Consider the following 16,094-nt stretch of genomic DNA (forward strand, 5'->3'; position numbering starts at 1 on the left):
ATTCAAATTTATTTTAACGTGATTTATAGGCAGACATGAGTTTGGAATTTGTCAAAGAAACTTGTAGAATCTGGGCAGTGGCACTTCACTTGGAAAGCGTTAGCCAAGAGCCAGATAAGCCAGCTGGCCTCAAGTTTATATTGTAACTCTTATTCTCTTTTGTAGCCTTTAAATACCTAAATATTTGGATTAAATACATTATGATTAGCATAAACACAAAACACTGGTCCCTCATGCTAAACAGGGAGAATTGTGGCCATTCCCATTTTCCTCATATCACATAATTTAAATGTAATTAACAGTAAATTTTTAAAAACTAGCCATTTTAGAAAGGAATCTGCAGGGAAATTTCACCTAAACTGTTTTTCTTAACGTGCTACTGGGCAGCTGTTAGTTTCAAATAAACTCAATACTAGATTTGCAACAGATGTTCCTAAAACAGAACAAAGAGAATTGCTAAATTCTTTGCAAAGAAAAATAAAACCTGAAAAAATAACTGAGATCTGGTAAAGCAAACATTAACATAAGGAATGAAATTAAGCAAGTTACAAAGAATAGTTCAAACGTTTCTCAACTAAGGGGCAAGGTGGACGAACTCTAGTAAATTTTGCTTTCTTCATCCATCCATTCAACAAATATTTCTGAGTTTCATTTGGGGCTATTCCAATTTGAGGCCATATTCTTAAATTATTTACCTGGGGATGTTAAAATTACAGTTTTTCCCCCATTAATGCTTTTTATTATGTGAAATCTCACTATGCCAGAGAATCATCATTACAAAATTTCATAGATCAACAGTCACAATTTCTTTAAGTTTATCTTGAATCTATATTAGCAGCCTTTTTTTGTTTAAAAATTTCTTTCATTTAGTAGAAAAGTCTCAAGATATCTAGATGTCTGTGGATAGAAGAGACTGAGCTAACCCTTCTATTTTATCCACCTATGTTTAAATTTCTTTACTTGTCTATAACCTCTACCAGATTTTGAACCCCATAGCCCAGTGACCGTGTTCGTCCTGTTCAACACTGTTATCCCAGATTCTAATATAACAACTGGTACATGGAAGACACTTAAAAGAAAAGGAAAAACTAAATGTTTGTTGAATATGGGTAGATATAAAGGCAAAGAAATAAACTCATTTTCTTCTTTGCTCATCTAGCAAGTGATAGACACCAGAGGGACACAAATGATGAAAAGGGATCTAAGGATTATAGTTTAATTGAGTTTGGTGAAGTCCATAGCTGATTTATTTCCCAATTTTTGTCCTAAACACAAAAAACACACAACCTATTCTTACCTTTATCACCCACGTCTAAAACAAAAAACTAAAACTATTAATTCACTAAGTAAATATACGAAAAGGCCTAGATGTAACTAATCACCTATTACTAAGTAACACAAAAACTGAAACTGATCTCCTTCCAAATATCTAAATAGATAGCTGTGTGGACTTGACAACACAGGCCACGGCTGGTCATCTCCAATAATTCAGTGAGATGCAGCATGAAGATTTAGAACATGACGCAAGGCCTGGATCCCTCACCTGCTGTATGGATGACCTCAGGCAAGGCGTATAAACAATGTAAAATGGAGAAAATTATGATACCTCCCTCACAGGGTTTTGGTGAGTGTTAAATAGATTAAATATATAAAATTCTTAAAGCAATGTATGACAGATCATAAGCACTGATATAAGTTGTTGTTTTTTTTCATTATCAACCTCATCCTCATTACTTCTGTATCTTAACTGACCCTTCTGGCAATTCTGATCATACCTCAATTCTCTCTCTGGCCCTAGCAATGGCATACCAACCCATGCTCCACCATGAAACTTTCTTCCAAGTTCTTTAGCAGGCCAATTCTATCAGGTAAGACTGCCTGGAGAACAGGGAGCAGAGGCTTAACTTTCTCTTGCTCTTGCGGGGGAGGACCAGGTCACATTTCCTATTTCCACAAGAATGACTAAAATTTCCTAGCAACTCAAAGTTGCTATGAGTTGGGGAAGGGGAGACGGTGCTGCAGAAAGTATAGAAGACAATCTAACAGAATTCTGTGTGTTCCCTAATAATATAAGTGAACTGACTGCATTACTTCATTCATTCCTTGCAAAGAGTGTTGTACAAGTAGAGCATGAGATAAAGCTGAAAGGAACGAGATAAAATCATACACATTTATTCCATTTCTTTTCTCCAGAGTTTCCAGGGAGAAATTCCACTTTGAAGAGTATTTGTAAACTAGATATTTTGAAAAGCTCTTCAACAATAAAAAGCAAAATTTTGAATAAAATGCAATTATTTTAAATGCATTGCTAAGAATATATGAAAATAAGAAAAATTTCTAAGCCCTCACACTCTCTTTCCCACAAAAAAAAACAAGGAAGAAGCAAAGAAAAAAGGTAGGGATTCCCTGGAAAATAATGCCATTCCTGGAGATGGGGGTCCTTATTGCTGGCAGTGCATTCCAAAATAGGGTCTCCTTGGAACCATAGATTATGAAACACAAGTCAGAATTAACAATTGAAGAAAATCACTAGAATGTGTTCACATGTTTTTTTCTCTGAAAGCCTCCTAATATTTATTGCATCATTTAATACTCTGAAAGTCAAGAATATGTGTTGGTAGATTAACTGCTTGTACTTAGCTTAGTGGAATGCTAAAGGAACGAAGACGGTGACTACAGGTGTGGTTGATGACAAACCATCAAGAAAACTTAAAGGTTAGGAACTCAGAAATCTTGCGAGCCTTTTTCTGCCAAGGAATGTAGGTGCAATATTGAGAATTGTCAAGTTATGGTTCTGGAAGATCTAAGGTTGACTTCTAGTTTGGTGAGATAACATCCCCACGGCTAGGGCAAGTGTGAAGTTTTATTCATGAGACTCGGAAATGCTTATGGGGGACCAACACACACCACTTCATCCAGGCATGCCTTTACCTCTTAATCAAGTGAAATGCCCATCCAATTTACATACCTCTATAAATTTTAATAATGTAAATGGCTTCGTAAAATCTATTGCTATATTTTCCTTCTGGTTTTATTATATTTAACATTCTGGATTTTGTTATTGATGGATTATGGATTTGATTTCTGTCTAACAACATATTATGTGAAGGCAAGGCCAGTTCTTCTTTCTCTTTATACCCTTTTACATCTAACATAATGATTTGCACATAATAGGTGTTCCAAAGAGTTACAGAATTAGAAAAAGACATTTTAAAAATGCTCTTTTTGAAATCATAATTTGAATCAATATTTATGGTCAAAATAAGTTTAATCCAATTATTTTCTTTACTACTCATCTGCAGTTACCTCTCACTCTCTGAGTCACGGGCATGTGCTGATTACACTGTGACCATGGATACCTGAAATGATATCCCAAGGCAAAAAGTAAAATAGGAATAGCCAAGAAAATTTCAAGAGTTTAGTGAGGCACAATGGGCCCAATTCAAGAGTGAAGCTGAGCGAGCTAAAGACCTTGTTGTGAGCAGAGTGTTCATTCATGTGCCAAACCCTGGCCAAAGGAACTACCTTCTGGACAAGCACTCTGTTCCCCAGAGGCTGCTTTACTCAATTTAATTTGACTCAACCATGGATAAGTGCCAACATAAATATTCCCACAAAATATAAGGCTGAGGGAAACGTCTCAATCTTTTTAGGATGAAGTGGTCTGACTCTTAGTTTTACGTCTCTTTATTTCTGCCCATCAGCACACAGCACACTGTCCTATGCATTACTCTCAAGTGCGTTCCTCAGGTGTAAGCAAAGGGAGACCACACTGCTACTTACCTCCATACTACCTGCTGGATTAGCTGCCAAAACTCTTTTTTTTTTTGGAGGTCTCAAACATACTTATTTAATGTGTTGATGACATCACACTTGAGGGTGGTATGGCTGGCAGGACATTAAATAAATTACATTTTATAAGGTGCCTAATGCGCTAATACAGGGAGGGCTAAGTTGGGCTCCATGCCATCAAAGTTGCTCTGTGGATCTCAGAAACGAACCAAGGACGTTAGAGAAAAATCCCTCCTTATTAATTTATTAAGTGTATTTCATTATGTTTCTTCAGATAAAGAGAAAAATATTAGGCTATAAGGATAATATTCATTATGTATAAGACCACACACAAAGATTTATATATAATCTTACTTTCTATAAAGTCAGTGGAAAGGGAGAAGTTCTCATTTCTGAATTTAAGGAGATGAGATTGAGATCTTTGATGTTCAGTCAGAGGGTGCAAAGTATTATTGTTGCAAATACTGTAGAAGTATTAAGTAATCATAGTAATTTGGTACAAACAACTTCAATTTAGCATCACTAGTGATTTCATGTGGATATCATGTGCCTTCTCATATATGTGATGAGAATGGCATCTCACCTCTGAGGGATTCTTTCTAAAAACGCATAACCCCAATCTAATCATGAGGAAAACATCAGGCAAATCTAGATTAGGGGACATTATACAGGATAGGTGGCCAGTACTCCTCAAGGTCATGAAAAACAAGGAAAAGACTCGGAAACAATCATAGATCAAAGAAGACTGGGAAGACATAACAACCAACTGCAATGTGGTTGCCTCGACTGAATTCTGGAAAAAGAAAGAGGGCGTTAATGGAAATACTAGTGAAATCCAAATAAAATCTGGAGTTAAAAAAGAGAACAACTCAGGATGGCGTTCAGTTGGGACTACCCCCAAAACAATCAGAAATAAAAAAGATGGGCATGCATATGAAACTTTTAAGGGAGGAAATGAAATACTCCCTTTCGTAATCCACTTCGGTGATCAATCAGTTATCATAGAAGTGTAGATGTTTCATCTGCTCATTCATTCATTCATTCATTCCTCCATTTAACAAAATAAACACTGAGTCCCTGCCATGAGCCAGGCCCTCCACCAGGTGCTAGGGATACAGTCGTTAAAAAAGACAAACAAGGTCCTTGCCCTCCTCTGGGACCTCTTTCCTTTTTCAAGATAGTTTCTCTTTTTTTATTATCAGTAAAAACAGGAATATTGTATTAGTCTGCTCAGGCTGCCATTAGAAAATGCCATAGACTGGGTAGTCCAAGATCAAGTTTCTAGCCAACTCAGTTTCTGGCGAGCGTTGTCTTCCTGGCTTGCAGACAACCACCTTCTCACTATGTCCTCACATGGTCTTTCCTGGTGCATGGGTTGGGGGAGTGATGGTGTCGGATGGGGGAGCTCGCCGGTGTCTCTTCTTCTAAGAACACTAATCCTATCATATCAAGTCCTCATCCTTATGACCTCATTTAAACTTAATCACTTCCTTATTCCAAATACAGCCACACTGGGGGTTAGGGCTTCAACACATGTATTTAGGGGAGACACAGACATTCAGTCTATAACAAATTTTTTTAAATGATGAACTATTGGACAATCCAAACAGATCCCATCTTCCTTCTGGGTTTCTTTCACATCCTGCAGAGTTTTGAGAAGTATAGCAAAGTCTGCCTTTCACACAATTTATGGGAACTTCTGCTCCTGCTATAGGCTGGAGCCAGAGAGCAGAACTGCATGAAAATAGAGGACACAAGTAACCTGAGCATTTTTACACTAAAAAATAATATTAAGCTGGAACTATCTTCTAATTTGACACTAGCTTCAATTGCTTCACTTTAAGCCCCACACATTCCATTAATCAAAACTCAATTCTGTTTCTAATGCTGCTTTCATTCACTGAAAGGAGAGGCAAGGGATCTAAATATGGGTAGGACAAATGCAACATAGATTTGGCTTATAAAAGGCTTTGGACATACCAAAACCCATGTAAAAATTAAATGGAAAATAGAAATCAACATGAGAAAATAGAAATGCAAAGCTTTTCTCTGAATCTAGAATGCTCTCAGGCTGAAAATTACAATATTACTAGAAAGTTTAATTATGAAGATACAAAAAAGTCTTTAGGAAGGCTGAATGTGACAGTGACCAACGTTCATACTGCATTTGCTCTGAGGTGCCCTTACATTTCCTGATAAATAATAGAATTTGAATGTGAACTAGTGCTTTAATCATAACAGTCTCAACTAAATTTTTTTATTAAAAGCGCTGTTTATCTGGAATAGGATTGCCATTTACCTCATTTTCTACATGGTTCTCCTTATCCCCGTTAAAGAGTCAGGCGCGGTTCCCAGATAGCAAATTGTGGCAGATATTTTTTTTTTCCAGTAGCATCTGGTGTTTTGGCAGAACACTCATAGGGATATCTTAAATATGGTTCGTTTTCTTTCCCAAATCTTTTTTTTCCTTCAAACGCTGAGAGAACCTAAATTTTCCTCATTTTCAGAACTAAGTAGAGAAATACTCAAGAAGCATTTCTAAAGATAATATATCCTTAAACTCAGGGGGGGAAAGAAGCCATTCTGGGGAGTAACTAATAAGGGAGTTCCAGTATTAATTCCAGTAAAACAAAAATCTAATTTTCCCAGAAGCACAGGCACGTGAATTCTGGTTCTATTCCTTCTCTCTCTCTTCATCAATATTGCTCTCTCTTCATCCATATTTCTCTCTCTCTCTCTCTAATTTTCTTGGGAACCAAAAGCTAAAACAAAATGTCAATTTACTTTGACTTTTTCAAAATGGAATTAAGAATTCCTTTTTTCTGAAATAATTTCAAATCTTATGATCCAACTCTGAACTTCAAAATACTTAATGACCAGCTCTCTTGGGGGTTAGCATAAGTGTGCAGTAAACAAGGTTGAATTTAAGCACAAACATGGACAATCTCTAACTTATTTGAAAAAGTGAATTAAATTCAGATTTTGCAAGGCCCTTTAGGAGTTGGGTCTTTAAAATGAAAATCACACAAGGCTTTTATACAATATAATTTCATGACCAAAACAGTGTTTTCAGAAGATTAGTCTGGTTGCAGTGTGGGGAGAGATTGGGAGGGAAAAGACAGGGGGCAGCAGCCAATTCAAAGATCAGAGAGGAGATGCTGAAGGCCGAGGCTGATAGAGTGGCTGTGGGAACGGAACATGGAGAGCAAGTGAGAGCAAATTTTAAAAAGTTGGAGAGATGAGATGCTTCCTTGTGATGTCTCCAGAGGCCAGGCCAGCTCCTGCTTGTGCAATCCTCCCCCAGCAGCCTAGGGTTGACATCCTCCGCCCTCTGCCCCTGGATTCCATGTGCAGAAGACACAATCAATGCAGCCTCCAGCCAGCCTCTCACTCCCATAGGGAAGGCCAGGCTGCCCTGAGATTTTGGTTTTTTTTATTTTTTTGCTGAAGAAGACTTGCCCTGAGCTAACATCTGTGCCAACCTTTCTCTCTTTTATATGTGGGTTGCTGCCACAGCATGGCTGCCGATAGGTGGTATAGGTCCACACCTGAGAACTGAACCCGGGTCACTGAAGCGGGGCACACCGAACTCAACCACTAGGCCACAGGGCTGGCCCCTGCCCTGAGACTTCTGCCACACACTCCACTTCCTCTAACCAGTTCTCTTTTATTTTTCTACTAGTTAATTTTAAAAAAACAATAGTTCCCCTAATCTACTTTATTCTTATAATTTTAATTTTTAAATTTTCTTTCTTTTGCCTTTTAAGTTCTGATTTCCTGTTCCAAAGCCTTAATCCTAAGGAATGGTCTGTTTTTAGCTTTTAATCTCATGGGCTCTAGCCTTTTAGCTTAAACCATTATAGCTTTTACTCATGTTTTAACCTTTTATCTCATTGGCTTATGGTATTTTATCTTTTATTTTTAAATCTCATGTGTTTTGTATTTTTAAACTCTTAACCTTTTATCTTTGTAAGAATTTTAAATCTCCTATTTTAGCTTCTACTTCATTCTCTTTGAGCATGAGTTTTCTTCCCTTATTCTCTTTTTAAATTTTAACCTCCACCTTAGCAATTGTCCCTTTAATTTTTTAAAGTTTCCCTCATTTTTTTCTTCTTTTGTCTTGTCTCCTGATTTTAGCACATTTTTATAATGAACGTCAAGGGATGGTAGCAGGTAAACGACCCAAATCACCATAATTGGGGAAGTTCGGGCACTTCTTCCCCACCCCCACCTCCATGCTCTACCTCCCGTACCTCCAGCTATCCGACGGCTGCCTTCCTGCTGCCCCTCATGGATCCTCTAGCCTCTGAAAGACCAGATTAAAAATACGTAAAGAAATAAATAACTTCATTAATAAAAAAAGAAACTGTTTTTTCAAATCCGTGACCTCTGACTTACATAGCCTGCACCTTTTTCTCAGAGAAGGTCAATAGCATTCTCCAAGCCAAGGAGAAGTGATAACTGAAAGGTGAAGAAAAATTATTCCTTTGGGCCAAGCCTAGGCGAGGAGTAGATGATGCTGAGACTCCTCATAGGAGAAAGCGAAGTCGGTGGCCCTTGCCCAGACTGCTTGCACCACTTAGAAATTCATCTGCTCCTAAAGTACTTATTTCCAGATTGGTCTTCCACCTTCTCTGCAGATTGAGAAGAGCATCTTCCTGGGGTGGCTTTCTTCCCTTATTGTAAAAGATGAGGCTAAGCCAGCCAAAGTGGAAGTTATCTCAAATAGGACTTTTAAAAACATAAATCTGATGTGTTCCTGCTGGAGGCTGCCTTTTTTGTCACGACTCAGGTTGGAAAACCCAAGGACAGGAAGAAGGTCATTTCACCTCCATGTAATGGGCATAGGTTTCCCTCAGAAAGTTTTAAGGACATAGCTGAGGTTGGTTTCTTTTTCCTGTCTTCTTAAGGAAGAACAAGGAAAGATTGAGTCTCCAAAGGATGACTCAATCATAGAAGCCATACCCCTGCCCCAGGCACACTCATCCCATGCCATTTCTACGCAGTCCTCATTCTCGATTCTGCTAAGGGGCACTCTCTTTGAGAAGAGATCCTATCCTATTGTTTTACAGCTTGATAACCTATAACTTCTTCTCTGTCTCAGGAAGTAACATGGCCTCCAACCCTTTCTGCTTATAGAACAGGAAAGGAGTCACCCTCTTCACAATTTCACTTGAGCATATTCCTTCTTTGGCTGAGCACCAAGTCTCAACCCATTGCAGTGACCTGCTACAAAAAGCCAACCAACTCAACTGTGGCAGGAACTAGCTGGTCATGCTCTGCCTCGAACAAGCTACTTTTCAGTAAGTATGACCTTAAATCCCCTAAAGCTTACTGATAACATTTGGGCCATTTGTTCATTCAAAATGATATGCTGATACCACCATGTGCCATACGCTGTCCTAGGCACCTGTAAGATATGAACAAAACAATGTGCCTGCTCCCACAGAGCTTACATTCTAAAGGGTAAGATAAATAATGAACTAATAAAGATAGGTCAGCTGGGGAGCATGAAAATAAAGCAGAGAAAGGAGACATAAAGGAATGAGAGTGGGTGCCATTTTAGATGTGGCCACCGAGGAGGCATGTCTGAGAAGGTGACAACTGAAGAGAGGCCCCAGTGAAGTGAGGGACTGGGGCATGCAGAAACCTGGAGGAAGAGTCCTACGAAATGCACTGTTGGGTTTATAGTCAAAATGTTATTTAAAACGTTCACTGCATCCCCAGGTAAATGTCTCTTGAGTCTCAGTTCTACGAAATGTTTGTTCCTCTTGAACAATCAATTTGTTTTTCTCTTAAGGACACTGAATCATGCAATCAATCGTGAAAACTTTTTATGTAGCCTCTGAGAACCTGAGATTCAAATTTGTGGCCCAACTGTAGCAAATGTTCCCAATGAGATGTGACACTTTGTGTATTATCTCACCCCTGGCATGACCTTCAGGATCCTTCCTACGCCTCTTCCCTTTGCCTGTTTTCCTGGTCCGATTTGTTTTTACATTACTTTGTTTGATTATAGATATTTTTTTCCTTTCTGAAGCAAGACAGGACTGACAGTAAAAGATAAAGAACAAAAGAGCAAAGGAGAAGAGAGGCAGAGAGACCTGCAGCGGAGGAGAGAGAGAAACGTGTTGAGTGCTGCAGAGAAGTCCGAGAGACTAAGAAGGGGGCAAAGCCCATCAGATATTAAATCATTAGTATTGGAGGTCATTGCTAATCTCAAAGAAGACGATTTTAGTTAAATGCAGGGAGTGAAAGTCAGATTTCTGAATGTACAGTTAAAAACGATGTAAGTGGCCAATATGAACCACTTATCTCTCTTATTACACATCCATGGCAACTCTCTCACCCATGCACAGACAGGTGTGCACCGTGGCCCTCCCCTCAGCAGCCAGCAGTGCTGCCTCTGGTGTCTCATGAGTATTTCCAGTACTAACTTCATTCCTGAGGAGCCGAATAAGACTGGGCTCTGGTGTGAGACTGTCTGCATTCAATTCTGTCTGTGTTTCTCATTAGCTCTGTGATTTGGGCCAACACTCTTAACCTCTCTGTGCCTCTCATTTTCTCAGTTGTAAAATAAATTAGGCCTATTTCATCAAATGATTGCAAGAATTTAATAAGATAAGAGAGAGAATAGCATCTGGTACCAGTACTTTGTGATAAGCACAGCTAAGTGCTTACTACATTTAGCTAGCATTATTGTTTCTACTATTATCTCTGCTTAGGAGAATGCATAGGCGGTGAGGAAGGAAACTGAAGCATAAGAGTCCCTGTCATCCTTCAGACTTCATCCTTACACTTTGGAGGTAGCTTTAATCCTCCATTTATTCCAGATTCTGAAGAGTGACACAGTCCAAGACTCAAATCGTCCAGAAGTTTTGAAACTATCTCAAGAATTCTCTTCAAGCTTATGGTGGTTACCTGGCTTCCTTAAGTATACTCAAGTTCCATCAGCAGCCAACATCAAAAACCATTACCCAATTTAAAGACCCCAGCTCTTATGAAGCCTTATGGGAGGGGGTGTAACCTCAGAAGCCAAGTTTCTGGAAGGAATGGGGAAAGACCTCCCACTTCCAGCTGTGCTGTTCTGGAAGAAATTCTGAGTGTGTCATGCTCCAACAGAATTTGTGATCTTCCTGGTCAGTGCTTCATCCTATTAGTTGAAGGCACTGGTCTAATCTTTATCTGGACAAACTCAAAGCAAGCATTCTCAAATATTTTTTTATTTCTAATATAAGATGTAAATTCTGCTATATAAATATCTGGGACACATGAAGTCAGTTTTGTGAGGTAGGTTCTTCATAGGCACATGCTCTAGAATGTTCTAGAAAACCAGAGGTTTGCAGCTGCACTTCCTAAATAGCTAGCCAGCTATCTAAGCAGCCATGTATTTAAAATGGCCACTCATGGTATTAATATGTAAAAATAATGGATTCAACCATTTGACATTATTTCATTTTCCTGCCTGACTTACCACTGAGTGTTAGTCTTCATTTGGTCTTTGTCCTACTTCTCACTGAGGTATTTAAAATGGAAGAGAGAGAAGTCCAGGAGTTCCAACAACAAAATATTAGGAGTTGCAAAAAGAATGAGAAAAGGAAATGAAAAAAGAAAATATTCAAGATAATTTCTTAGGACTGAATAAGTGAGTCTCCAGATTGAAAATGTTCATTCAGGGTCCAAAATAAAGAGTGAAAAAGACCTATACCAAGACACATTCTGATGAAATTTTAAAACACTGAGGACAAAGAGATCTTACAAGCTTAGGAAAGGAAAAACAAAAACAGGCTGCATACAAAGCAGCAGGAATCTAAATGATGTGCAAAATTCCACCTCAGTTAAAATCAATTAAAGTAGAATACAGATATTTGCAGATATTCGAGGTCTACAAAAGTTTCACGTACACAATTTCTTAGGAAGCTACTACAGCAGATGTTATAATAAAACGAGAGTGTAAACCAAGAAGGACTACACAGAATCCAAGCAGTAAGGGACCCAACCCAGGAAAGAAGTGAAAGGAACCCCCAGAATGATGGTGCAAGGAAGCTTCGACAGCAGCAACTGGGCAGCAGAGCCAGAGAGGAAGAGGCTCAGATCACAGCAGAAGAGCAGAGGGCTCCAGAAGGGACATCTTCAACAAAGGAAAAACTGATAAAATTCCTGATGTATGTGGATGTATTAGGAGAATACTAACACTTTTGACAAAGATTGTGGGGAAAAATTAGTGACGAGTACATAGGAAAGGAAGCAAGTAACAAGACAATTATAATGTCCAGAAAGGACAAAAACTTTTCCCAAAAAAATTAAACTTAACACAGAATTCTATAAGACTCATCTGTGAGTTACATTTGCATAAGCATAATAATGTAAATATTGAACATTGACCTAACCCCAAATAATGATATAATTATACAATAGTTGGAATTCAATGAGTAATATTAATAAACAGCAGTCTACACATCTTATTTAGAAACGCAAAGGAAAACACCAAAAGAAACGATGGAAATTGTTGTCCATTTTGAATAAGAATCTAGTACATGATATACAGAAAGAAAGAAGACAGCTGTGTTTTGTTTAAAATAGGGTAATATCAGTGAAGTATTTAGCAGAGCATCTGACACACAAGAGCAATCTTGGTGTTTGACAAATAAATGAACAAATGAATGAATTAATAAAATTTTGATATAAGTTTGGTAGAACCGTCTTTCAATTTAATATGTATATATATTTGTGTATAAAATTTTGATTGAATTAAAAAGTGTCTTAGAAGTGAATAAAATATGGTGATAACATCTTAAACTTATTATACCATGTTTCTCAAGATCTGAAAACTGGCCACCTTTGTAGCTTCATCTTCTGTCACTCTCTTTCCATACATCTTATTCCACCACCCCAACAAAACATCCAGCCTTCCCCTAACATCCCAGCCACCTTTATATTTCTCTGCTCTGTGCATACCATTCCTGGTGGCTGGAATGTTCTCCTCACACTCACCCCACTTCTCACTCTGCATTCTCTACCCTCAACAAAAGCATGCAAAACTCTTTTAAAAGGATTTTATACAAGTCAAAGCTCACTTTAGCCCTGAAGCCTTCTGTCTCTCTCCCAAGCAGAATTAGTCACTCTACCCACCCTGCTGAATTGTAATCATTTCTGTAAGTGTTCATATCCTATGAGTCTAGGCACTCCTCATAAGCAGCATCTTCATCTCAAGGGACTTTATACGCCCAAGGGTTACATGGCACTTCTTATGTTCCCAACAAATATCAAATGAATGAACTAGGAGTGCTGAAAAAGTCACGGTATAAGCGACAAGAAGTACACACAGGAAATAACAACAAATCAAGTTGACTGACAATAACCATCCTCAAACAGAACAGTGATATTTTCCAAAAGATTTACCACCATCACAGTCTCTTTTACCAACTATCAAAACATCAACAAATTCTAGGATTTTCCTACATTTTTAGAAACGGACTTTTCTCTCTAAGTCTACCATTGATACAAATTTTTTCCAAATAGCTTATTTACTTTTTTAGGACTTAAAATTATCCATACAACAAACTAATTGTTGCCGATAACTCAATTTAATGTGTGTGTGTGTGTGTGTGTGTGTTCATTTTTTAACTAGTGCCCCTGGTGTTTCCAGAAAAGTTTCATGAATTGCACCTGGTCTTGAAGCCAGGCAAAGAAAGTCAGTATAGCTGATGATAGCTGACTTCAACACCCTTTAAATGAGATCACCCATGTAAGAATTGGAAATCACATGTAAATTCTTCCCTCAGCAGTAACCCAGGGCAAGAAAGTTAGCATTATTTCTCTATCTACACAAACTTTTCTCAGACTTTCTATTAGTCAAGGTCAAAATATTTTCTACTTAGTCTCCTTTGTCTTAAATTCATAATTTGTTCCTGCCATAAGAATATACATGAATTCTCTCCTAGTTGCACTTCTGCTTTACCATCATTTTAATTGGCAGAGGCCAAGACAATACATGCCCTTCATAGGCATTATAGGGCTGGGCTATACACCCCAGACCCTTTTCACTCCTAATTAGGTCAGACTGACCCTTTCACCCTCCATAAGCAAACAGATAAAGATCTGAATGAAATAGGTGAGTATTTTTAAATGCTTTAAGTATCTGGGTTAAAACAAATGTCAAGATTGTATTGGTTATGAAGAGTTTTGTCTGAGCAGATCTCCAAAGTATCTGCAAATTGCCCAATGTATTTATGTGGATGTGTATTGACAGTTATTTGTTTGGTTAACAAATACCTCTTATAGCAACTTCTGTGTCCAGATACTGTGTTAGAAACTAGGATTAGAATAATGAATAAGACCTAGCCTTGTGCAAATGGAATTCACGGTCTAGTGAGAGAGACAGACACGAATTAGATCACCACAATGCTTGTGGTAAGAATCATAATAGCCGTATTCATGGGGCACTTAGCAAGAGCAGTTAACCCAGTTTTGGGAGAATAAAGAAATTCTTCCAAAAGAGATACTGTTTAAGTGAAGGACTGAAAAATGAGTAGGAAGTTGAAAGTGGGAATGGGGAAGTAGGCGGAAAGTTCTAGAAAAAGAGAACATCATGTTCAAAACTCTGAAAGCAAAAAAAAATGTCACTTTTTGGGAAAAGGCAAATAATTCAATGTGGCTAAAGCACGGGATGGGGAGGGGGGTTAGAGGGCAGCGAGTGGAGCTCAGCTAGAGAAGGAAGCAGACGCCACACCATGAAGGGCCTCAGAAGCCAGGCCAAGGAGTTCCAACTCTATTCTGAGGGTGATGGAGAGGCACAGACAGCTTTATGCAAGACCAACGCACGATCACATTTGCTCTTCAGAAAAAAATCACTCAACTGCACTGTAGAGAACGGACAATAGGAGGAGAGGAGATGATACAAACCACAGCCTTTTTCAGTTATCCGGGGAGAAAAAGTGGTGACCCCTGAGGTGGGGTGGCTGTGAAACTGGAGCAGAAAACAGATTTGCAATAACATGAAGGAGGGAGAATCAGCTAGACTTGGTGATTGTTGAATGAGGGAGAGCAGGTGTTCTAGGATAATTCCCAGGTTGCTGCTTGGGCATCTAGGTACCATTCATTCTTCTTTGCAGTGGGTGGGGGAAGATTTGGGGATTCTGGGAGGTATGCAAGCAGGCATGTTTAATAGGTATGCTGGAGTCGTGGTATGGCGTTCCCTCTGAAGAGCTTTCTAGGCAGCAGTTAAAGACTGGGATCATCTGCATGTGTATGGCAATTTAAGTTTCTGATCCCCTGAGAAACAGCGTTGAGAAATTGTGCCAATTCCAAGGCATTTAGTTATGTTTATAAGGTAGATAATTTGTCAAGTTTCTTTCAGTATCTCCCAGTTGTGTTCAAATATCTCCCCTGAAGACACACACTACAGATGCTCCATAAAATACTTCCCCCAAACACCAACAATACTTCCTGAGGTTTCAGAAGGCGTTCAGGAACAACACACTCAGAAAGTTCTCGCTAAGCATCTCTTATCTGCCAAGGTCTGTGCTGGTTCTGGGGCTGCAGAGGTGAATATAACTCAGGCTCTGCCCTCAAAGTACTCATAGTGCTGCAGGGTTGACAGGCAATTAACAAATAATTAGAGCAATGTAATTAGGATAAACAAGGTGCTAAAAGAGCAAGGAGGGGAAAGCCTGAAACAATCAGAGAAGGCTTCCTGGAAGTGGAGGCTTTGGAGCTGAGTCTTAGCAGTGAGTTTATCAGGCAGATAATGATGAGAGGCTTGGAACAGAGATGAGAGAAGCATCAGGAACACAAAACAGTCTTGTATATCTTACATTTAGGAAACAGCAGCTAGTTCAGGATGCCAAAAAGAAAGCAAAGTTTAAGAGATCACATCATAAACTATCTTATGTGCCATAGTAAGGAACAGAATGAGGAAAGCCTATTGGGAAGTTGCAAAGTTCTACGTGAAAATTGCAAGAGCCTGCACTAAGACAAGGAGAGAAAAACGGACGCATATTTGAGAGAGATGAGAGAATCTAAACAGAAAAATTAGAGTTAAGAATTTTAGATGTATACCAAAATTATAACTGCACAGCAGCCAAGAAAAAAATGACTTACATAAATGTTCATTACAGTAAGTTTACCCCTACAGGAAGTTAGAAATGCTCAGGTTAGGGTTTGAATTTCTGAAATTGATGCCAATGAGGTCAACCACATCCAACAGAACCTCCCTTGGCCCTGCTTATCAGCAATGGGGTAAGCTGGCACTAATGTACAAAGATCTCATAATGCGGCATGGCAGAGTAAACTATGCATGA

Source organism: Equus quagga, chromosome 1, assembly GCF_021613505.1.
Source record: "Equus quagga isolate Etosha38 chromosome 1, UCLA_HA_Equagga_1.0, whole genome shotgun sequence".
Classification (NCBI taxonomy): Eukaryota; Metazoa; Chordata; class Mammalia; order Perissodactyla; family Equidae; genus Equus; species Equus quagga.